Here is a 23,957-nt window from a genome sequence, read left to right on the forward strand (position 1 = left end):
TTGCTCTGAGGGACAGCTTGTTTTGGGTTTTCCAGCCTCCACAGGCTTCACCCTTCTTTAGACCTGGCCTGTGTCTTTCCAGTGTCTGCTTCCCTGGGTCACATCTGTGACTTTGATGCCTCCTTTCTTTTACCATGTGATTACGCTGGACCCACGTGGAAAATCCAGGACAATCTCCCCAAAGCAAAACCTTTTCTTAATCGTATCTGTAAAGTTTCTTTTTCTACATAGTGTAAAATACTAATAGGATTTAGAAAGTAGGGGGCAGACACACCCAAAGATGGACATTATTCTGCCCAGAATAGCCCGGGCTATAAAATTCACAATCCACAACCTAGATAAGTAAATATCTTAAATTGAATTGGCCCCATTTATATAACAAAGAGTTATTTTACAATTTAAATAGATAAATCTCTACAAAGCAAAAGAAAACAAAATACAGAATTGAAATAGTAAATCATAGACATATTTAATCAATTCATATCTTTGAAAAAGAAAAGACAAATACAAAATTATGTGTTGAGAGCCTGCCATATGTGGACAGCACCACAGAACTCAAATTTGAATAAAGAAAAAAACCACATTACGCACTTCATGACTCTGTATGGGGGAGACAGTTGTGTCTTGTGATAACACTGCAAAGAAATCTACTCCAAATAAACACACCACTCACAAGTCACTAAGAAAAATTCCAGGAAAAATGTGGTATATTTGAGTGGAAACAAAGAGCGGGGTAATTTGATTTTTCTGCTAGCCACCATATAATTTAAACATATTTAATTTCCATAAGCAAGATAAATAAAATAGAACAATTTTTTTTTCAATTAGAAGAAGAATTTTTTTTTTTTTTTTTTTTTTTTTTTGCCTCAGGAGAGATTAATTAACAATGCAGCCTTACCTAAAGCCTAAGTTGACCATGAGCTTTAAAACAGACCATTGGAACCTGAAAGACCCTGAGGAGAAATGTAGAATAACTTACACTTAAAATAAGGAAGTGCTTTACTTAATTTTTCCAAAATGCCATGCAGCGTTTCAGGTGGTTGACACAGTTTTGGTGAGCTGGCCTGTTCTGTCTCATTTTCATCCATTCACAGTGACTCTGTTCCCTCATCTCTCTAGTGACTCATGACCTGTTTGTATTACTAAGTGCTTTGCCTTCTGCAGCACATTGTGGTTGGCTACTCCCTACACCCTTAATCGCCCTCAACTCACATTGTTTTTGTTTTTTTAAATTTTTTTTCCAAAGAGAGAGAGAGAGAGAGAGAGAGAGAATTTTTAAAAATATTTATTTTTCAGTTTTCGGCGGACACAACATCTTTGTTTGTATGTGGTGCTGAGGATCGAACCCGGGCCGCACGCATGCCAGGCGGGCGTGCTACCGCTTGAACCACATCCCCAGCCCCCAACTCACATTGTTGCTTTGTCCAGCTGAAAGGTGGCATTTTCGATGTGTGTCCTCAGATTGAGGCCCCTTCCACCCATGACTCCTATGGTGATTAGGTCTCCCAATTTTACTAGTTTAGTCTTGGTTTTTACTCGCCCTGACTTAATCACATACTGGTTTACATGTGAAATGAAATAATGATTTGTATCCCAAATAGCTCAAGACAGCAAGAGTGGCATCTTGTCTCATTCATACTACCTCTTAAAGATCATTTTTCCTAGTTTTAAGAAACTCTGGGAACTTGGCACCAATGCCACCTAGCCAGAATGATCTCCCCATTAACATCACAACCCAACCCCTTCCCCTGTCCTTTGCTCATCAGTAAAAAGTCTTCTTCCTTCCCTTTGCTCAAGCCAGAAAGCGAGGAGACCATGGCCTTCCTTCCTGTCCACATCTGGAGTTCAGTTCTTAAGCCTAACTGTTGAACCTCCAAAATAAATTTATATCACAAATTCGTCTGCTCCCCTCCCACAGCCTGTGGCAAGCCAAGTCTAAGCCAGCACTGTCTCATGCATGGACTTCTGAAAGAGAGACTTTCTGACTTGCTTCTGTCTTCTGCTCAGCGCATCAATAAAGCCTCCATTTTAGTTCCTACAGACACACACTGCTGTTTGCAGATTCAAATGACCATAGCTTATGCCACGTAGCATTTATTTTTCTCAGAGCGCAGTCTAGACACAAGATGGCCAGGAAGGTGACCCCAGAATCCTTGTGTTCGTCCCCCCAGGGATCTGCCGTCCCTAGCTTCCCCTCCACACTCTCCACATGAGTCACCAACGTGGCAGCAACACAACCAACAGGAACAGGGAGAAGGGACCGAACCCCAGGCACCTCATGGCAGAGGTCCACTCTGTGGCCACCCAGAGCCGTGCGGAGGCTGGAAAGGGACTCGAGTGACCAACCCAAACCAGGAACTCTCAGGAAGGAGAGGGAGAAGGGACATGGAACAAATACACTCTCATAGAAACCAAGCAAAACTGGTGCTTAGGTCAAACCTCTGGGTTTACTGCAGTGTACTATGTTTAAAGAAAAAGGTCAAATCCCACCACAAGGCAGGCAGGGTAGAGATAGCTCTCCAAACTCATCTCTTGCTACTTCCCTCTTCTTCACAGGGTAAAGTTCCCAACCCAGAGCTTACCCCCAGCACAGCCTCTCTCTGCCTCTTCTTCCCTTTATGGAAATTTTATATTGTGTGGATCTTCCTGGAGCACCTCGTCTTCATTTACATCTCAGCTTCAACATCTCTTTCCAAGACACACCTTCTTCAAAATTTTCATCAAAATACCCTTTGATTTTCTTCCTATCAGAAAATTATTTTCATTAAAAAATAATTCTTTCTGAAAGTTAGCATAATCTTTAATTTTTTTTGTAGCCTTTGAATCATTTTTTTAAAAAATTTAATTAATTTTATCTCTTACCCAAATAGAGCACAACTTTTCATTTCTCTGGTTGCACATGATGTAGATAGAGTCATACCATTGATGCAATCATACCCATACATAGGGGTAATAATGTCCATCTCATTTCATCATCTTCCCCCCCACACAAACCCCTTCCCTCCCCTCTGCTCAATCCAAAGTTTGTCTATTCTTCCCTTGCCCTCCCCCTCTCCATTATGGATCAGCATGGACTTATCAGAGAAAACATTCAGCCCTTGGTTTTTGGAGATTGGCTTATTTTCCTTAGCATGATATTCTCCCAACTCTGACTATTTATCTGTGGATGCCATACTTTCATTCTTCTTTAAGGCTAAGTAATATTGCATTTTGTATATATATCACAATTTCTTTATTCATTCATATATTCAAGGAATCTAGGTTTTCCTAAGTTTAGCTATTGTAAATTGAGCTGCTATAAACATTGAGGTGGCTGCATCATTGTAGCATACTGATTTTAAGTCCTTTGGTCATAGACTGAGGAGTGGGATAGCTGGGTCAAATGGTGGTGCCATTCCCAGTTTTCCAAGGAATCTCCTTACTGCTTTCCAAACCGGTCACACCATTTTGTAATCCCACCAGCAATGAATCAGTGTACCTTTTCCCCCACATCCTCACCACCACTTATTGTTGTTTGAATTCTTGATAATTGCCATTCTTACTAGAGTGAGATGAAATCTTAGAATAGTTTTGATGTGCATTTCTCTAATTGTTAGAGATGTTGAACATATTTTCATAAATTTGTTGATTGTATATCTTCTTCTTTGAAGTGTCTGCTCATTTTCTTAGCCCGTTTATAGATTGGGTTATTTGGGTTTGGGGGGGAGTTAAATTTTTTGAGTTCTTTATATAACCTGGAGATTAGTGCTCCAACTGATGTGCGTGTGACAAAAATTTGCTCCCATTCTGTAGGCTCTCTTTTAATTTCCTTGATTTTTTTCTTTTGCTGAGAAGAATCTTCTTAATTGGAATCCATTGCATTTATTGATATCTTTAATATTTTAATGCTTTTTTATACCTGTGTGCTATTTCATTTGAAGTCCTACAATGTATATGATGTTTGCCTCTGTTTTACATTACTTTTTAATTTATGTGTGTGTGTGTGTGTGTGTGTAGGTTTTGGTTCTTTGTTTTATATATATATATGGCTAGTCTTCCTTCAGTGTACACTCCAGCAACCAGAATGAAATAATGTAATTAAAGCCAAATAAACATTTGCTAAGTAAATATTGAAAGAAACAATTAATGATTAAAAAGTACAAAAGCCTAGTACACAGTATGAAAATTTAAGAAATAAAAATTCCCAACAGTCATGAAACATTGTGATATATAACACTTTGTCTTTTTTAGCCGTTTTCTGAATAATGAATCTGAATTCAAAATACAACTTACTTTCAAAAACCATGTTTGCTCATTCTGCCCTATATCAACAGAGAGGTATGAAAATTACTTCCAAAAGTCCTTGAAATTCTAACCTATTCTTTTCTGTTTAGAAAGGCATAAAATTATTATATTTATTGCTGGAGGAAATTGATGTAAAATTCTTACAAATGTTGACTTTACATTTTAAGTGTCATAAAATTTGTGAATACTAATATAGTTTCTTTTTAAAATATCTCTATTCATTTTTTTTAAACAGAAAGGAATTTAGTACTGCTCCAGCTTGTACACGTAAGCTCTTCCTCCTTGTGTAGTCATGTGTCTAGAGAAAAACACAAGAGCGTGTGAAATAGTATAAATACAGATGGCGATTCTTAATTTCTTATTGCTGCCACTATAGCAGCAATGTTGGTCAAGGATGAAAATTTTAAGTTTGATAGAGGTATCAGCATGGTAACTATTTTTAATAGCAATGTACTGTAGAGTTGAACAAAATCATTAAGGCAGACTTTAAATATTCTCACTGGAAAAGGAGATGAGTTCATTGTAATTAGATTTATTTTACCTTTCTACACTGTACGTGTGTTTCCAAATGTGACATGGTACATGATAAACAGGCACAATGTTATTGATTCATTTTAAAATTAAAGGTAAAAAATTGTAAATAAAACGGCTACAGCAAGAGAGAGAGAGAGAGAGAGAGAGAGAGAGAGAGAGAGAGAGAGGCAAACTAAATATTAAGGCAGTTCTAAGAAGAAAAATGTAATGAAAAAAATATAGTGGGATGTGAAGGGAGAACGTGGAGATAGGGAAAGGTCCTGACCTACCTGTGACCCAACACTTCATAGTGGGCAAGCAGCATTGGCATCTGACTGACAAACCTAGGCAACGCCTATTGCAGTCCTAGTGGAAATCCTGCTGCTTTCCATCTTGCCCCTCTACTTCCCCAGCTCCCTGGACAGCCAGGCCAGCACTGGAACACGGGAAAAGTGGTGGGAGAGGCTGACCAGCCTCACATCTCTCCTCCAGCGACTCCACCTCAACAGCCTGTCCCTCCCTCTGAAGTCCAAATCCTCGCAGCTTCTTCTGTCTTCTTTCACATGGGTCTGGCCTCCCAGCCCCTCTCTCTGCTGTCCTAGAGGGCAGAACTGTTTTTTTTTTCCTGTTCTTGCAAAACTTTGTGGACTTCACCTCCCATGTGTGACTTTTTCAGTTCTTCTTTTGCTGTGTAACAAATTCCCTGCATGAAATTCTTTCTGTGTGCCGTGTTTAAAGTGATTTTTTTCCCCCCAAACTGGACCTGAACATGATAATGGAACTGCTCTTGAGAGTGGTACTGGATGTAAGGCCCAAGAATATGTGAACTGAAGGGATGGATAGACGAGGGGGTAATGGGTTACCTTACCTTTTCCACATCTCATTCTCTTTTCTAAAAGGTGGTTTCTGGACACAAAGCTCCATAACCAAACAGTAAGTGCTTCTTGGGTGAAGAAGGAGTGCTGGCACCACCTCTTCCTCCTTAGTCTTCTTAATGAAGCTACATGAGTTTCCTATTGTGGCACAACAAATTACCCTAAAACTTGCATTTTCAAAAATAATCCTTTATTATTTGGTAGTGTCTGTGGGTCAGAAATATGGCCTTCTTTCATTGCCCGTCTGTGAGTACCAGGTGGCTCCTGAGGCTGTGGCTATTTTGCCCAACTGTGACTTCACGTGGAGTCGCCCCTCAGAGGCTCCTCTCCAGAGCGTGCAGAGTGGCCATTGGAAGGATCCTGTTTCTTGTGTTCTGCTGGTTGAGGACATGGGCTCCTTTCTGGCTGTTGGACAGAGACATGCCATGTTTTCTTTCCACGTGTTTCTCTCCGTAGCCAGTTGACTTCCTTCAGCATGGCTATGGGGAGAGTGAGTGAGCACTCCCCCACAGAAGTTATTGTCATTCTTTAACCTGATCTTGCAATGACATTCCAGCCCTTCTCAGGTTTTTCTAGTTGTTTGCCTACATCAGTTCACATTCACTGAGATTGTACCTGTTGGGAACCCTCTGCAGTAGGGGTCTTTGGGGATCATCCTCATAGCCACATACTAAAATACAGAATTGCACTTCAACAGACACTGAAGCACACAGGCCAACGAACCCTCCATGATGGCTAGTACCTGGTACCATTTAGTGCCTGCTCACATCAGGCCTACTTTGAAAAATCATCATTGCATCCGAACATGGACAAACAAGCCAAGCAATAATGACAAATAAAAAAGGCACACTTTTAAACTGAAGACAACTAAGATGACATTATCGTCCCCTGTCTTGTGCAGTGATGATTATCAGACATTTATTAAGCATCTTTATGGACAAGGAAGTATGTGAAACTCTTGTGACACTTGGTGAAATAGAATGGAGTACTTGTCCATGATGTCACACATCCCACATGCATCCACATATAATCAAAGGGTCTATGTAAGCAGGTGGGCACAGAAAGTGAAGTTAATATCTACAGAAAAATTTCCTGTGAAAAATGTGACAGGTCTAAAAGTTTAGATATGTGACATTTGTAAAAGCTGCACTATACCTTTGGTGTATTTTGGCATACAATGATATTGTACTTTGTATTTTAAATTTGCATTACATTCCTATGACACAATTTTGGCAGGAGCTTATTTAGACTCTCAGAGTTTTCAGTAAATTGACAGAAAATTTAAGTAAAACAAACTATCAATTCAGCCCAAATGATTGGTCAAGAAGTCAAATCTGGCAAGGAATTATTTTGACTGAACTGGTTTGTTGTTTGAGGAAGCTAATTTTTCAATCAATTTATTCTGTGCTTTTAGAGCAATTTTGTATGTATACTTAGAGCTTCCGTCAGCGGAGGGACTCCATTTGTAGCCTGGAGTAACTAACCTTAATGGAACTCTCTTTAATATATTGTCTTTTGTTCAGAAAAATCAGTGGTAGTCCAAATAAGAAAGCATAAACATAGCAACATGTTTTTACAGCATGAAAAAGAATAATTTAGGTGCCTAAAAGCCCAGGTACAAATAATCATGCCTAAAATTGGTTAATTACAACTCTCAGATGAGTGGAAAGTGTCCAATTGCAATTGGAATTGCTCGATTGCCTACATGATTATCCAGTTGCAAACATAATTATTTACTGCTTTGATTTTTCCAAAATTTATTCAATAACCACATATGCATTTTAAATCTCAAGTGCACATCATTACACTTTTCAAAGCATTGCCAGTTCCTATCTTGAAGATTTTCCTGAAAATGCCTCCAGTAATCCTATCTAAAATTATATTTAAGACAGAATTAACATTTAATAGACTCAACATCAGGACAGTTAAATCTCTTTACCTATACATTCTTTTCAAAGGAATTTACCAATGAGTTTTAGGTGGGAACATGTCTACAATGGTCAGTACACACTCATGTTCATTTGGTGAATCAACATCACCAGCGCCACTAATTAAATAAAACTATTTTTGAAAGTTTAAGCTTTATATATATATATATATATATATATATATATATATATATATATATATATATATAATTTTGAAAGTTTATGTTGACCTAGTAGCATTGCGTTTTTTAGGGATAATACTAAATAAGTCTATGTTTGACTTACAAATTATTTACTGATTTCAAATAGTACTTACTCAAGGAATAACCAATATGTACATACATTGATTTACAATAATTTCCAAAAATAAGGATGGGCAGGTAATCATTTAAATCTAATGATCCCCCAAACCATCAATTTCCGACCTATATTTTGACTATGAGTTCAGCTTCACTTTCCATAATATCTGTGGTGTTTATTTTTCTAAGCATTTTAGGCAAAATTTTGAGAATTTAAGCAATAAAAGTAAGTTGAAGAGCAGTTGTTGTTAGAGATTTGTGACAATTGCCAAAAGAAGGAGACAATAACACAGTAGAGAGAGAAGCAAGGAGGACAGGAGGGAGGAAGGAGGAAGAGCAACTTTGCTAAGGTAAGGGAAAGGGATATTATGGACTAAGGATGCCAGATTCTGGGCTGTATTTACAGCGGTAATTAGCATTCTATCCCAGGAATATATTCATGAAAAAAATCCAATGTCATCTACTAATTCCTTAGCAATTAAACAAATTAAACAAATTTGGGTTTTATTTAATCTGCTTCTAGTGAAGGTGCGGGTGGCTACTGTGCCACTCTTTTCTTGGTGGATGTCACCAGCTATATTGAAACAAGCAGATGCTGAGGGTCCCAAGGTTGGCAAGTGTCCATGCTAAACCTGGGAATCTGCATCAGGGCCTTATCTCCTTCAGCCTTGCTCTCTGATCTAAGGGCTTATTGTTCTTCTTGCAGGTTGAATTGTGTTCTTTCCAAATTAATATGCTGTCCAGTTTACCCCAGTACCTCAGAGCGTGACCTTATTGGGAAATCAGGTCTTTGAGATGTACTTGGGTAAGATGAGGTCACATGGGACTAGGGTCAACCTACTTATCCACAAACTTGTGCCTGTGTAAATAAGAGAACTGGACACAGGGTTGCACGTGGGGGAAGAGCATGTCAAAGGAAGGTGGAGGGAGGGATGATGAGGCAGCAGAAGCCTGCACTGCCCCGGGTTGCCTGCAAACCCCGAGGCTGGAGAGAGGCCTGGGACACAGTGCTCCTTCCCAGTCTTAAACACACAGGCCTGGTGACTCCTGGATGGTGGCCTTCCAGTCTCCAGCATGGTGAGACAGTAAAGGTCTGTTACTTAGCCGCGCCCCGCCACCCCTCAGTTTGCAGACCCGGCTTTGGCGTCCCTGGAAACCTAGCAGAGCACCTTTCACCTCAGGCTCTGGCGTCCCCAGTGGTGGAGTTTCTGCCTCCTCCTGGAGCCCCAGCAGCAAGCCTCTCCACCTGAAGAGGCCATCAAAACGGGTTTAGACACACAAAGGTATGTAGTTTCTCTATTCGTAAATGCAGATATCAGCAAAGGTCCTCTTATCCCTTTCTCTAGAAGAGGAAGGGAAACTTTAATCTGATAAATTTCTGATAAGAAGGGGTTTATCTCACTAACATAAATTTCTGTGGATTTAATTAAGCTTTATATTGATTTGATACTTAATATGCAGATATAATTTTTTATTATAGTAGATCAATACCTTAAGTATAAAATGGAGATTTTTGAAAGAACAAATTTTTCTTATAGGTGTGCTTTCCCAAACATCATTGCTGTCTCTTTCCAATGATGATGTTTAGTTATCAGCTTAATTTGGGGGGGGGAGGGGAAAAATGGAATTGTGTGTAAAGGAAAATATTGTTCAATTCAACAATACTTGAACTTTAAGAAGAAGCAAATGCTGCTTTAAATTGGAAGCACATATCAAAAATCATAACAAAATGGAGATTTTTCAGTTCCTCAATTTAAAACCAGTCATCCATATTATATAAGAAAAATCATTCTATGATGAAATGGGACTCCGAAATTCCGATATTTCTATTAAACATCTTTATATTTGAGAACAGAAAATGATTTGAAATTTGTTTGGTTCATTAATAGATTTGTTTGTCATTAGAAGAAAAAAACTCTATCATCAAAATATCGTAAAACAGAACCAATCTAATAGGAATTTGTGATATTTAATTTTGTTTGTTCATAGTTTGGCTTGTTTTGGAGTTCCATAATTTATTTCATGCAATACTTACATTCAGGCTTCAGATTAGTCTGGTATGTTCTGATTTGACAGTTGTTCTTAAGACTTCTGATAAGTCACGTGGCAACAAACCTGATATTGCATGGCCAGGGACACACTGGTCCCCAGTGGAGACGGTGTTCTCAGAGCAAGACATACGGGTTCTCACTTTATGAGATAACAGCACAGAGTAAACCAAGCTGCTCACCGAAAATAAAAGAAGGAAAACCTTCTGTTCTCTCCAGGGAACATCATTTCAAAGCTGCCACTTGATCATATATTGCTGCAGACAGTTGACAGTTTCAGTTTGGCCATCAAGAGCACATTACCTCTTCTGTCCATCGCTAGAAGGAAACTGTCAATAGTATTGATTACGAATATGTTCATGCCAAGAAGAAGCCAAACACCAAGTCAGATACCCAAAGCCCAAAGCATGTGTTTCCAAGGCTGAGCTCCCGCTCTCAAGTTGCATTCAAAAGTGACATGGACTTAGTTCAGTTTATGTTATTTAGATAAATGTGTGTGGCCCTTGTAGTCACAGATGGAAGATCAAATGAGGAGCACGACCTGTCTGAACGTAATTTCTTGAAGAAGTGTTTGCAGATATACAGAAAAACTAATAATTAAAAATTCATGCATTAAATTTTGACTAAAATATGTTTTTCTTCATAATCGGTAATAAAATTACTTTAACTCATTTATAAATGACTATTATAATGAATGTAAAATCTTTATGATCTTTTAGAAAATATTTGATATATAAAAGTCTACAAGATGGCAGGAGTCATACACAAATAAAAAGATGTTCATTACACTGTAATATATTCTAGTTTGACTTAAATGTGAAAATGATAGCAAATGTTAAAAACAATATGACAAATACTTTGGCATGTAAAACTACAGAAGCTATATTTTTAATGTTTTACATGTTTTTATTGTAGGAAGTGCAAAGTGAAGTCATATTATACCAATTCAAATTAATATGAATGCTTCTTAAAAATATTAGCTAAAATCATTTATTCATCCAACACAGTGACTATATAGAGTGAAAAAAACTGAAAATGGCATGATATAAACAGAACCTATAAAGGTTGACTATGACATATTTTAGAGATTTTCATCATTTATAAATAAAGATGCTTTCTGAACATGGTGGCATAGGACTATATTCTTAACTATTTGGGAGGCTGAGGCAAGATGATCAAATGTTCAAGGACAGCCTTGGAAGCTATGTGAGGCCCTAGAAAATTAGCAAGACCCTGTCTGAAAGAATTTTTTTTTTAAAAAAAGATTGAAGATGTAGCTCAGTGATAAAATGTCCCTTAGTTCAATCTCCTGTATAAAAAGAATGACAGAAAGAAAATATGCTTCATAATTTGTATGATAATAAAACAAATTTAGTTTAAAACTTCAGTTTACTTTATGGTATATTTATTCATTTTGGCAAATTAGTAAATAAGGTGAGTTTTTTTTTTTCTCAAGTGGCCCAAAGACTAGTAAATAGTAATGCATTTTCAAGATGGATTTATACACACAATGCTATGAGAGCCTATTGCAGAGGCACTTAGTCCAGGCAATAAGACTCTAGAGAAGTCCTCCAGAGGAGGCCAAGGAGACAGATAGTATTAAAGCATATTTATGTTTGGTGAGGAGTTTCTTGCTTTACTAAATCATTATAGCTAATTCTAGTTGGGGGCTTATAGTTTGATCAAATTTATTTTCTAAAATTACTTCCAATTTAAAAAAAAGAACAATTTGTTCACTGAAAGACTTTTTTATCTTCTTACAATCATGGTGATAAGACTTTCATTCCTGTGACCTGCACAGGGTCCATGTATTTCTTACTAAACATTAACATGGTAAGCCAAGGGGATGGAAAATGTTCCATCATTCTTTTAATGAGACTGGAAAAATAACCTGGAGACTTTTAATGTTACATCAAATGATAAACAGCAATATCATATAGAATAGCAATGATATTAAATGATGCATAAAGAGTACTACCAATAAAAAGTAGCAGGAATTCAATTTAGAAGAAGTTTGAATGGTCAGGAAAGAAGATAGAATTTAAACATGGCTGTTAGTAGAAGAATTAAACGAGTAGAAAAATAGAAAAACTTTCCTTGGGGTAGGTAATGGAGTTGTGCTGATTTTTTTTGTTGTTTTGTTTGGATAGATACAGTTTGAGAGGTCAAGTGGAAGGCAGAGACAGACTGCAGATAGTGGTAAATAAAGAACTCTGTTGGTTAGAGTTCATTTAGACACCAATATTATTCAGACGTCTACTATTTCCTAGGGGAATTGTGTGTTGGGAAAATTTATGATACCTCTAAAATCATTTCTGGGAGCCCAGAATATGAAGCAAATGCTGGCAGCTGGAAGTTTGCTGGGGCCCCTCAGGCTGTGGCTCTCAACATCTCCTACAGGAGTATTTTGGCAAGAAGGTCCATTATTATGGATACATTTATCTTATTCTCCTAACACTATTCTTACTAGGTATCCTGAGGCTGTAGGACAATTAATACTCAAAGGAATAAAAGCAGCAAAGGGAGTGTTTGGAATTTCTCCCAATAAAATTATTACTCCATATACTATGAATCAAATTGATGAGTTAGCTAATGAGTTAAGTACTTGGGCAATAATCATGTGTAAATCTAATGTTTCATTTGATAACCACTTACCATCTAATCCTTTATTGTCTTTTTGGTCATTGCATCCTGTAATTTTTCCAAAAATGACAAGAAAAACACCTATCATAAATGCTCCAAATATATTCACTGATGGGTCAAATAATGGTACAGCAGCAGTAGTTACCCCTGATCAAACTTTTACATTTTTAGTACCCAAACAATCAGCTCAAAAGGTAGAGCTTAATGCAGTTTTACAAGCTTTTGTGATGTTTAAAGATTCTGTATTTAATTTATTTTCTGATAGTCAGTATGTAGTTAATGCTATAGTATCTCTTGAAGATGCTGGTAGGATTTCCCCTTCTTCTACTGTTTTCTCTTTGCTTTCCACTATACAAAGTCTAATCTGGGACAGAAAAGATCCATTCTTTATAGGACATATCAGGGCACATACAGGATTGCCTGGAGCCCTTAGTTTGGGCAATGATTTAGCAGATAAAACTACACATGACATACATATTTTCTCTACACTAGAAGAAGCTATAAATTTTCATAAAAAGTTCCATGTCAATGCTAATACTTTACAAAAGCACTTTAAAATAACTAAGGAACAAGCTAGACAAATAATAAAACAATGTCAAAATTGTGTGACCTTTTTACCACAAGTTAATCTTGGAGTCAATCCTAGAGGATTGATACCTAACCATATTTGGCAGATGGACGTCACACACTTGCCAGAATTTGGAAAATTAAAATATTTGCATGTTACAGTTGATACTTCTTCTGGATTTTTGATGGGCTCCCTTCATGCCGGAGAAAAAACTAAAGATGTTATAGCTCATTGCTTACAAAATTTTGCCACTGTGGGTGTTCCAAAACAGTTAAAAACAGATAATGCCCCTGGTTATACTTCTACCTCTTTTAAACAATTTTGCTCAACATTTGGCATTACTCATATAACAGGAATCCCATACAATCCACAGGGACAAGGCATAGTTGAAAGAGCTCATCAAACTATTAAAATGTACTTATTAAAGCAAAAAGAAGGAATTGGGAAGGGGTATATATTCCCCAAAGATAAACTTAAAATAACCCTTTTTACTCTAAACTTTTTAAATTTGGATTCATCAGGACTTAGTGCTGCGGAAAGGCATATGTGTCCAAAAAATGTACATAAGCCCAAGGTACTTTGGAAGGATATTCTAACAGGACAATGGAAAGGTCCTGACCCAGTAATTGTCTGGAGTCGAGGGTCTGTTTGTGTGTTTCCACAGGGAGAACAGCAGCCGATTTGGATTCCAGAGAGATTAACCAAGGTCCTGACCCAGTGATTGTCTGGAGTCGGGGGTCTGTTTATGTGTTTCCACAGGGAGAACAGCAGCCGATTTGGATTCCAGAAAGATTAACTAAAGCGATTTCTACAGACCAAAAAGAAGATGATTTGGCTCAAATCCATAACAACTGATATCCAAAACTCCAGTTTGGCTATTCTTACATCTGCAACAGAACCAGGATGCTTTTTTCAATATCTATTTTATTATTGCCCTTTGCCATATCATGAAGTTCTATTTTGTTTTTTGAGCTCATACAGACCTAGGTTAATGTTTTGCTGATCAGTTCTATTTTTTGACTATAGAGTTTTTAAACATTGCAATGGAGATTTCACCTGTAAAAAGTTATAAGGCCTTTACTATAATGTTATGTGTTGTATGTATTATATTATGTGTGCACACTTGTGTTTTGTGTTATATGTTTGAATGTACGTATGTCCATATATCATATATGATGAGCGCTCATGATAAAATGGATCCAAATATTTTTTTTTCACGTGATTTATATGGTTTAATTTAAATTGGGTAAACAACTGTTGAGGATTGTTTTAATATGTAAACAAAAAAGAAGGTTAACAGATCTGTTTGTTTACTTTCACCTTTCCTTTTCATTATATTTAATAATTCTCTTAAAGACAATGTAAATTGTTTTCTTTTAGTGCCTTCTGTAATGTTACATAATTTTTTCTTTAGCCATTATTGCCAGAATTCCTATCTTCATCCCAGTGCCGGTGAAGACAATGTAAATTGTTAAGAAAATTGTTTTCTTTTAGTGCCTTCTGTAGTGTTACATAATTTTTTCTTTAGCCATTATTGCCAGAATTCCTATCTTCATCCCAGTGCCGGTGAAGACAATGTAAATTGTTAAGAAAATTGTTTTCTTTTAGTGCCTTCTGGAATGTTACATAATTTTTTCTTTAGCCATTATTGCCAGAATTCCTATTTTCATCCCAGTGCTGGTGAAGTCAAAGATAAAACCAATCTACAGCTTCTACAATAGCCATCACTGAACTGCTTGCAGAACTTGCCTGGACACATTGTGAGCTCACCTGTATGCATTGTGAACTATCTGTTGGTGCAGCGACTTATGGTAGTGTTGGGGTATTTTTGCTGATGATGTCACCGGTGGTACAATTTTTCAAAGGAGCCCTCAATTGGCTTAATGTCATGGCATTTTGCATCCTCCTCTACTAGTGATGGTCTAAAATTTGGGGGCCAACAGAGGTGAGGCAAAGAACCTCACCCCCCCACAGGTGCAAAGGCCTATCCACAAGTATGGCTGTATGCTGGACCGGTAGTCAGTGACGGGTATGATCCAATTGCAGTGGTACCAACCTAAGACAGGAGGCTGACGCCTAGAGGTCAGTTCATCCGATGACGGGTAAGGACCATATGTTGAATTGGACTGCCTAACAGGCACGGTCCCTAAGCCACATGCTTGTTGTTTAAACAGAGAGGGGGAGATGTTGAGAGCCACAGCCTGAGGGGCCCCAGCAAACTTCCAGCTGCCAGCAAACTTCCAGCTGCCGGCTGATGATTGGCTCACAGCAGCCCCAGCAACATCTAGCTGATTGGCTCCTCGGCCCCAGCAACATCTAGCTGATTGGCTCCTCTGCAGTGATGCTCATTGGACTGTTTCCCTGCCCTTTCAGACCACGGAGCTGCTCATTGGGGGACTTTTTTGGCTCCGCCCACGTGACCCAGCCAATCGGCCTCAAGAGCAGGAGGATTGTGGGAGGTGGGGAGAAGCTTGTGTGGGAGAGAGAGGCTTGTGGAAAGCCGGTGGTGGCAGTTGAGGCTCTGAGGGTTTTTCCTGAGAGACTATTTTGTTTGTCGTGAGTGGTTCTAAAAATAAAGTTAGTTTCTTTTGACAAGTGGCTCCTGATTGTGCCCAGCCAGACTGCGGCAGCAAATATAGTCAGGGCTGCATTTTTGAAGCCGCAATGAGGTAATAAAAGTTACAACTTCTTTACTCCTTTCAGTTCTCAGAGCTGTAAGAAGGACAATTTAGACATCTCTGCCTGCAGGGACTGAAATGGCCATGGAAGGGTTGGGCTGTGTCCCCTTGTGTGTTTGATGGGATTTGTGTGTCTTTCAAAGACATTCTTAGAAAGGATACCACAGACATAGAACTAAGGATGTATAGGAAAAAAGAGAGATTGGATAAAGATTCCAATTAGATTTTTGCCTAAAATCCATTCAAATGCACTAAGGATGCTCACAGTGGGAAAGTGAGAGTCTTAAGTCCTTAGCTTTCACAGTGTTACCTGTGCCTATTCCATGAGGATGGGAAACTGGAGTCCATTAACACAATTTTAAAGATAGAACAGTGGGTGGATCCAGGTGGCATAATAACTGGAGATAAAGAGCACTTATTCTATCAGTCCTTAGCATCTTAGAGATGGAAGAGCTCTACTGAAGGTAATCACACATGCTAGAAATAATAAGAGCAAGGAGCTATGAAATACCTAAGAATATTGTGTAGTAATGTTGCAGTGGAAGAAGCTAAATAAATGAAAGAAAATGATTGGAGAAAAGAACACCAACCTATACCCTTTAGGCTAGAAAATGAAAACTGCATTTTCAAGAGGAAAATAATTATGTGAAGTCTTTAAAATTTTTTCATATGTGAATCAAATAGCTTTTATCTTGAATATTTTTATAATATGAAAATTGTTTGATAGAGTACAAATAGATGTAGGAACAGAATAGACATGTTTTTATTACAATAATTTGTGTAATTTTAATACATTATTTAATATGCATAAAATCATAATTTTTTGATAATTTATTATAGTAATTATGGCTTTTATTATTCATTCCTTTAAGTTTGTATTTAAAATACTAAATAGTTAGGCAAAGAAGTTTCACTCAATAAGTACTTACTGAATTCTGAAAAATATGAGCTTCCCTGAAGATCTAGGACAATGTCCTTTTATACTTAAGACAAAAATTCACCTTTTAAGCAAGCAATTATTATCAATGGCAAGCCAAAAATAAATTGTAACATAATTCTTAAATGAAATTCCTATAAAGACAAAAAAATTACTAATGATTGTGGCATTACAGACCAAATGAAGGATTACAAGGAAAGAACTGTGGACACACGCTACCACTTGGTCTGACAGAGCCTATAGAAATGGGTCCCAATAAAGCAAGAAAAGATTTCAATTGAGGAGACAATTTATTTTGCAATAGTTTGCTGTGAGTACTGAACTCCACTGCGAGGGAAGCTTTCACTAATTCGGCTATCCACAGAGGTTCGGCATGATCAAGGTAGCTGGGAATGGGTTAATTCCCACCAGAGCCATGGGCAGTGGGGAGTGGGGAGTGTCAAAGGGAGCTCAGCCATTGTCTGCTGGAGGAATCAGAGACTCATTGCCATGTTGAATTTGGGCCAAACTCCTAGCATTCCTCGGGTTGAAGGATACATTGTGCCCCCCGGGAGAAGAGAGAGGAGGGTTCCCCCAGAACAGAGCTGGTGTGGGACAACCCTGAATGTCCCATAAACTGGTTTACATGGGGATCCAAGGAATTAGAACAGAAACAGCTTCACCCAAGCTTCATAGGTGGGAGCAAGGGAAGGTGGCTGGCACCACCAGGGGAGGGGTTGTGAGGCGCCCGTGGGACACACAGGACCAGGAGAGTCCAGAGTCCATAAAGCTCACTCAAAACCAGGAAACACCTTCCCGTTTTGCTCTTGTTCTTTGTCCCCCAGTTCTGATACACTGGGGCCTGAAGAGATTAGGAAACCCAGAGTAGGAAGGAGATTTGAACCATGCACATCCCTTTCCCTGAAGCAGAGGACCATCTGAAGGGTGTCCTAGCACAGGAAAGAGTCTGGTCCACTAAGGATTGTTAATTATCATGACCTAATTTGTTAACCCCACCAATATTGAACACATGAACATTATCATATGGATTTTATATTGGACTTATAAAATATGACACACAGAAATGATCTAACTACTGAGCAATTGAAACAATTAAAACTAAAATCATACCATTGAAATTAGAAAGGAATTGATGCTCTGGTTCTTAGGACTTAGTTTTTGTAAATTACAAATTAAATAAACCAAAAATATTGATATTTGAGCTTTATAAAAATCCATGCTTAGGGCTGGGGATGTGGTCAAGCGGTAGCACGCTTGCCTGGCATGCATGCGGCCCAGGTTCCATCCTCAGCACCACATACAAACAAAGATGTTGTGTCTGCTGAAAACTAAAAAATAAATATTAAAAAATTCTCTCTCTCTCTCTCTCTTTAAAAAAAAAATCCATGCTTTTATGTAGGATCCTGTTCTACTTTATGTAATATCAATTTAAAAGGTAAAGAAAGATCTTGTCTTGTTTTACAAGGTGTTAAACATTATTCAGAAGTCTGTATTCCAAATTAGAATTATCACAGATAAAGTTGATCTTATTCTTCATACCTGGTCATAGAGGCCCAGGTCCCCTGGTTGGTTTATTCCTACTTATTTAATGGTTTGTCTCATTTTGAAACATATCAGTAGTTGATTCTATAATTTATAAATCAAATATTCTCATGTGATAGACTCAGTATTCACTTGCTTTTTTTTATTCCTTTAATCAATCAATTAGTGACTGTTCAGACCTTAGTAAGTGCAAGGCCTATTGTAGGCAGTGGGTTTAAAGAATGGGGTAAACAGAATGGGAGTGAGAACGTTGAAGGAAAGGACGTCAGGACAAGGGAATTGTGCTAGGAGGAAAGGCAACCTTGCTCGGTGTCCAGGAGGCGCAGTGGATAAGCACACATTTGAACAGATGCCTAAACACAGGGCAGTAAAGGCCAAGTGGATGCACGGGGAGAAGGAGGAGCTAAGGGTGTGCAAGCCAAAGCAGGTCCTGAGACGGCACAGGCAGGACCTGCAGAACAGAGGCTGAGCAGGGGCTGGGCGAGGGAGAGGAAGGTGGAAAACAGGACCAGAGGAGGTCAGGGGTGGGATCCAGGTCCTGCAGAGCCCAGGGTATGTGCTCAGTGTGAGGCAGGACAAGAGCAGAGGGACACTGGCCAAGGTGGACGGAGAATCCTGGGCTCATTCTGGCTGCTGTGCAGAGCTCAGGTTGTTGTGGAGATGCACACTGCAGTGGAGACACGCACTGGGACTGTGCCGGAAGATTCCAGGTGCCAGGAAGTGCCTGGTGGGGTCAGCTGTCATGAACTGGTCAGATTCATATTTTCATGGTGGAGACGGAGGGAACATGGCAAAAGAGAAGGGTCAAAGCCAAAGCCAAAGTTGCCAGTGTGTGAAATAAACTTCCTGGCTACTGAGAAGGAACTGGGGACAAGCAGATTTGAGGATAAAAGAGCAAGAACCCATTTGTGGCCTTAGGTGTATTAGGATTGTTATATGTCCAAGCACAGGTATGTGGTAGGTCTTTTTGTCTTCTCTCACTCTTCTCCTTAAGAAACAGTAGCATCATCACTTGCATTAATAACAATGTGTCCATGTTTTCAACATTGAAGTCATTGTAAAACAATGATGTCAGGACTAAATTAAAAGAGCTTTAGGAAGAAGCCTGAGCCTCCAGATAAACTGGAATATGCCCACATGGGCCCTTATCCTGCTGTTTAATACATAGGCGTGGCAGGCAGTCCTGTGAATTTTTCAGTCATTGCTGTCTCTTCCTTAAAGCTTTTAACAGAGATGTAAGTGATTCACAATTGCTCTTGCATAGTTCTGCAAAACGAGACACACTGAGCAGAAATTGGTGACAGATAAAGGGGAAGATGATAATTACTGTTTCTTTACTAGAGCCAAACACTATGGAAACATGATGGTAGAGGCCGATGGTCACAGTCCCGCGTGTCACCCATTTCTGTCCTTCAGAGATGTAATGACTGTGTTGTCCTGGGTCACCAAGAAGCAGAGGCCATGGCAGGAGCAAGGGTTTATTAGGAAAAGTGCCCGTGAAAGAGAAGAGACGGTGATGGGGGCAGACCTTCTGTCTGTTGGGTCCTGAATGCAGGAGAGGCAGGCAGGCTGCACGCAGCCTGAGGGGGTTCTAGCAAGGCCATCAGAGAGTGCTGGAGCCAACGTGGTCCTCAGAGGAGTCCTTTCCTGCCGGAGGCCCCAACCCTAGTATGCTCATGGCTTTCAGTCCTGGGTGGCTGCAGCCCACAGGAGAGTGACCTGAAGGCAAAAGTAGTGACAAATTTCAAAGCCCAGGGTCCTTGCCATTTGTATCCCCTGAAGATGGAGCTCTGGGAAGTCCCTCTCATGGCTGCCACAGGCTCCACGAGGGGAAATGGACAGCTAAGGATAGGTTGGCTGGGCAGGGACGTGTGCAAGAAATTTACAATGTGGACAGGAAAGCCTTCTGCAGAGAGTTCTACTAAGCCTATGTAAGAGGTTCTGTCTCTAGGTTAAGGGGAGGTTCATTTACAAGGATCGGGGGACTTCTCCACCATCTTCTAGAGTTCCTTGTCTGGAGATAATGTCAGCAAAGTAAGAATTTCAGCTAAACCTACTCACAGGGATTTCTAAAGATGTATTTATGCTTTTTTTTCCATGATACCTAGAAACCCAGGCCAATTGCTATAGGGCCCCTGTATTCTATCACTAGCCACTTTTGTTCAAAAATAGGAAGAAGCAGTCAGCAATACATTGATACTATATTTACATATGTTTATATAGTCAGCATTCTTCTAAGAAATTAATATATTGAACTTTTTATGGGATGAGTTCTCTTATTATAGTAACTATATCCTAAAGCCGGCAGCTGACACTCAGAGAAGATGTTTACTTCTCCAAGGTCACATAGCTGGAGAACTGGAAGAGCTGATTTTCTAAACCAAGCATTTCTGGCCTAACTCAAAAGATAATACTCTTAAACCATAGAGTACCTTGGTTATCTTTACCATAGGATATCCTTACCATAGGATCATTCTGAATGGTTCACAGAAACCATTTACTAATATAATAATGTGTCCTTAAAATGACTATGCATGTGAATTTGACTTTAACAAATACAATATATTATTTTCCAACTTAAAAAAAATCTAGATAGTTATAGCAACCCATCCTCAAAATATTCAGCATTGTTCCTATAAAAGATGAATAAGTTCTAAAGACTACAGTTAATAACAATGTATTGAAAACTGATAAGAAAATAGATCTTAAATGTTCTCATCATTCAAAAATGAAATTATGTGAGGTGATTTATAAGCTTACTAGCTTGACAATCATTTCACAATGTGTGTATATACATCTTATATACCATATCTTAGTGTATACCATAAATATCACCTTATATACCATAGATATATGCAAGTTGCACTTGTTAATTCTTCCTTAACAATGCTAGGGAAAAGCAAATTGAACAACAACTAAAAGAATAGCAAACCACCACAGCAAAGATGCTGACTGAGCGTGTTTCCAGGATCAGCATCGTCCTTTCCCTCCCAGATTGGCTCCCCTGTTTTCTCTGAAACCTTTTCACCCTGACTTGGAGCCCTGTCAGAGGCTGACAGTCATCCTGCTGAACGGGACTTCCACATCCGTGATGTTTTTCTTCTCTTAGGAAGAAGGAAAGCTTAGGTATGCCAGGCTTTATGCAAAGAGCTCACATCCAGTGTCTTCTGGGCTTCAGGAACTGGAAGCCACAACTGGCAGGAGCCCTGGGCGACAGATTCAGGTGGAAGACCAAGTGTGCTATGGGATGTGATTTGAATTACCTTGAGTTTCTACTATGTTTGATATGCAGAAGTATATATATATATATATATATATATATATATATATATATATATATTATACACACACACACACATAACCATATGACTACATATCACTTTTAATATAGTCAATAAGATTATATTTGTGTGTGTGTGTGTGTGTGTGTGGAGACAGAGAGAGAAGAGAGAGAGAGAGAGAGAGAGAGAGAGATAATAAGAAGATAAATAAAAAGAATTTGGTCATGTGGCCCTGTGAGGACTCAACTTACTTGGTAAATTCTTTAATAAAAAATAATGCCTGAAACAGTATTTTGAAGTCATTTTTAAAATAAATTAAACATTTCATTTCAAAATACAAGTAATAATACCAAGAAATAATCCAATAAAAAAACCTGAGAATAAGCATGATATATTCTTACTGATATATGCAAGATTTTGCCTCCTAAGACATGTTACCCAGCTGCAGCATCTTGGAAAGCTGTGGCTTGAGAACACTTTGATAAAAACAAACTGCCAACATGGACAGCAAAGTGCTGTACAACAACAACAAAAAAAGCACATTTCAAAAGCAGATGATAATTATTCTTCCCTCAACAAGCCCAGCAATGATATTGCTAAAGTGCTAGGACTTTTTAAGTGGAGAGCAAATTAATCTTTATTAATCCTTGTCATTGTGATTGCATAATGTCTAGATTTGAATGTCTGATGTGCGACATTCTCTTTCCGCTCCTGCTGGCAATCAGAAGTGTGAAAATAAACCTTACAGTTTAAAAGGAATGCAATGCTAACTTTTGGGAAAGAAAAAAAAAAGTAGATATAATCATCTGAATTAAAATAGAAAAAAATACTTTACAGAAGGAAAAATATACACTATGTCAGAGTAACAGACACACTCTTATGTTAATATATGCACTGAGATATGTCAGAGCTGGGAAAACAGGCAATGAAACAAGAAGGCAGGTGGCCAAATATATACAGATAATTTTTTTTAATTATTCATGTGCATTTTTCAAAATCTCTCTTTATAGCTTAATTAATACCTTTAAAATTACTTCCTTGAATAATCTCTATACAGTCCCAGTTAAAATTGTGATTAAGTGCTAATTAGTCAGTAAGGTCAAGTCTCATAATAAATAAATAATGAAACACAAACACACAGGAGTTGTGAATGGACCTCCCAGCACGGACTCATTCTTGCCATTTCCAGCATCTTCATTTGCTAATGTGGTAAGTCAGGGTCAAGTCTGCCTTCAATACAGCCAATTGTACAAATAACAATAGAACTTTACTTATTTTTCCCTAAAATTTGACTTTAATGTGATCTTAGAATTTTGCACTGGCCTCTGAGCACACACACAGTGTCTGATGGGCCTGCTCCATCTCATTGTGACCCCTATCCCCTACAGGCCGCCAAAGTGTTATGTGTGTGTTGCTGACATCTGCTTTAGGGATGATGATTTTCTTCATCTTTCAGAACCCTTTTCTAAATAATGACATAATTTTCTGACTTATACATTATTCTGGATATCCAATAAATCTGGTCAGAATCTCTTTCTGGAGATTAAAAATTGTATTTGTCTCTTTACAAACAAAGACACTCTTGAATACTGTTTGCCTAAGTTCCCTGGGTCAACAACACAAGGCTGTCCTGCATGCAGTGCTCTGTTTGCCCAGCAGCCTCTGTCCATGCCTCTCCCAAGGCTGACCCTGGTGTCTGCATCCTTGTTTACCTGCGGTTGTCTGAGCCTTCAGGTGGACTGATGTCTTCTGGACGCACCACTGTCATGTATTAAAAACTCTCATAAAAGTCCCTCAGTGTGTATTTTTGCTTCATTATTTTCAGGACTTTCTAGATGAGAATGGCTAAATATATGTGATGCTAGCAATGTGTTGCTGTTTGCTTCCCTTTTCTTTTGGGTTTTCTGGCAAGCAGAACCTCAGTGGGGCGGGGGACTTTGGGCAGGTGGTTTATTTATTAAGGATATAATCCCAGACAGCAAACAGGAAGGATAGTCTAAGAAGCTGAAGCAGCCCTCCAAATTACTGAACTCCTCCGGCTTCAGTCTCTTGTACCTGCGGATGAGAGCCTTCATCCCTCTAGCTGAGCCAGATACCCTCCACAGCATAAGCATTTCAGTAAAATCACTTCCCCACCTGCACATGCCTTGTATTGACATCATCTGCACCTTTTCAAGAAATTTTCACAGAAAAGGGAAAGAGTAGAAACAACATTCTAAGCCTACATTGGAGAACATCAATAAGCATTGCTGTGGGATGTGAAGTGAGAAAGTTGTTTTGGGCCAAAAGTGACTGTAAAAATGTATATTCCTAAGGATTTGTGAAAATTTGTGGTAGAGTGTGGGAAATCCTTCAGGATGA

At 38.6% G+C, this 23,957-nt stretch overlaps 1 long non-coding RNA gene across 1 annotated transcript in view; it reads left to right on the forward strand.

The window, feature by feature from the left end:
• Nucleotides 1–8,830: 8,830 nt before the first annotated feature.
• LOC124099707 (uncharacterized) overlaps nucleotides 8,831–23,957 on the forward strand; it is a 38,280-nt gene continuing 23,153 nt past the window's right edge. Inside the window, exon 1 of the long non-coding RNA XR_006854057.2 lies at nucleotides 8,831–9,182. This is a non-coding gene — a long non-coding RNA (uncharacterized LOC124099707). The remainder of the gene's footprint in view (nucleotides 9,183–23,957) is intronic.

The sequence above is a fragment of the Marmota monax genome, unplaced genomic scaffold, assembly GCF_021218885.2.
Source record: "Marmota monax isolate L192 unplaced genomic scaffold, Marmota_monax_Labrador192_F-V1.1 WCK01_AAM20220418_F8-fsc00026, whole genome shotgun sequence".
In the NCBI taxonomy this organism is placed as follows: domain Eukaryota; kingdom Metazoa; phylum Chordata; class Mammalia; order Rodentia; family Sciuridae; genus Marmota; species Marmota monax.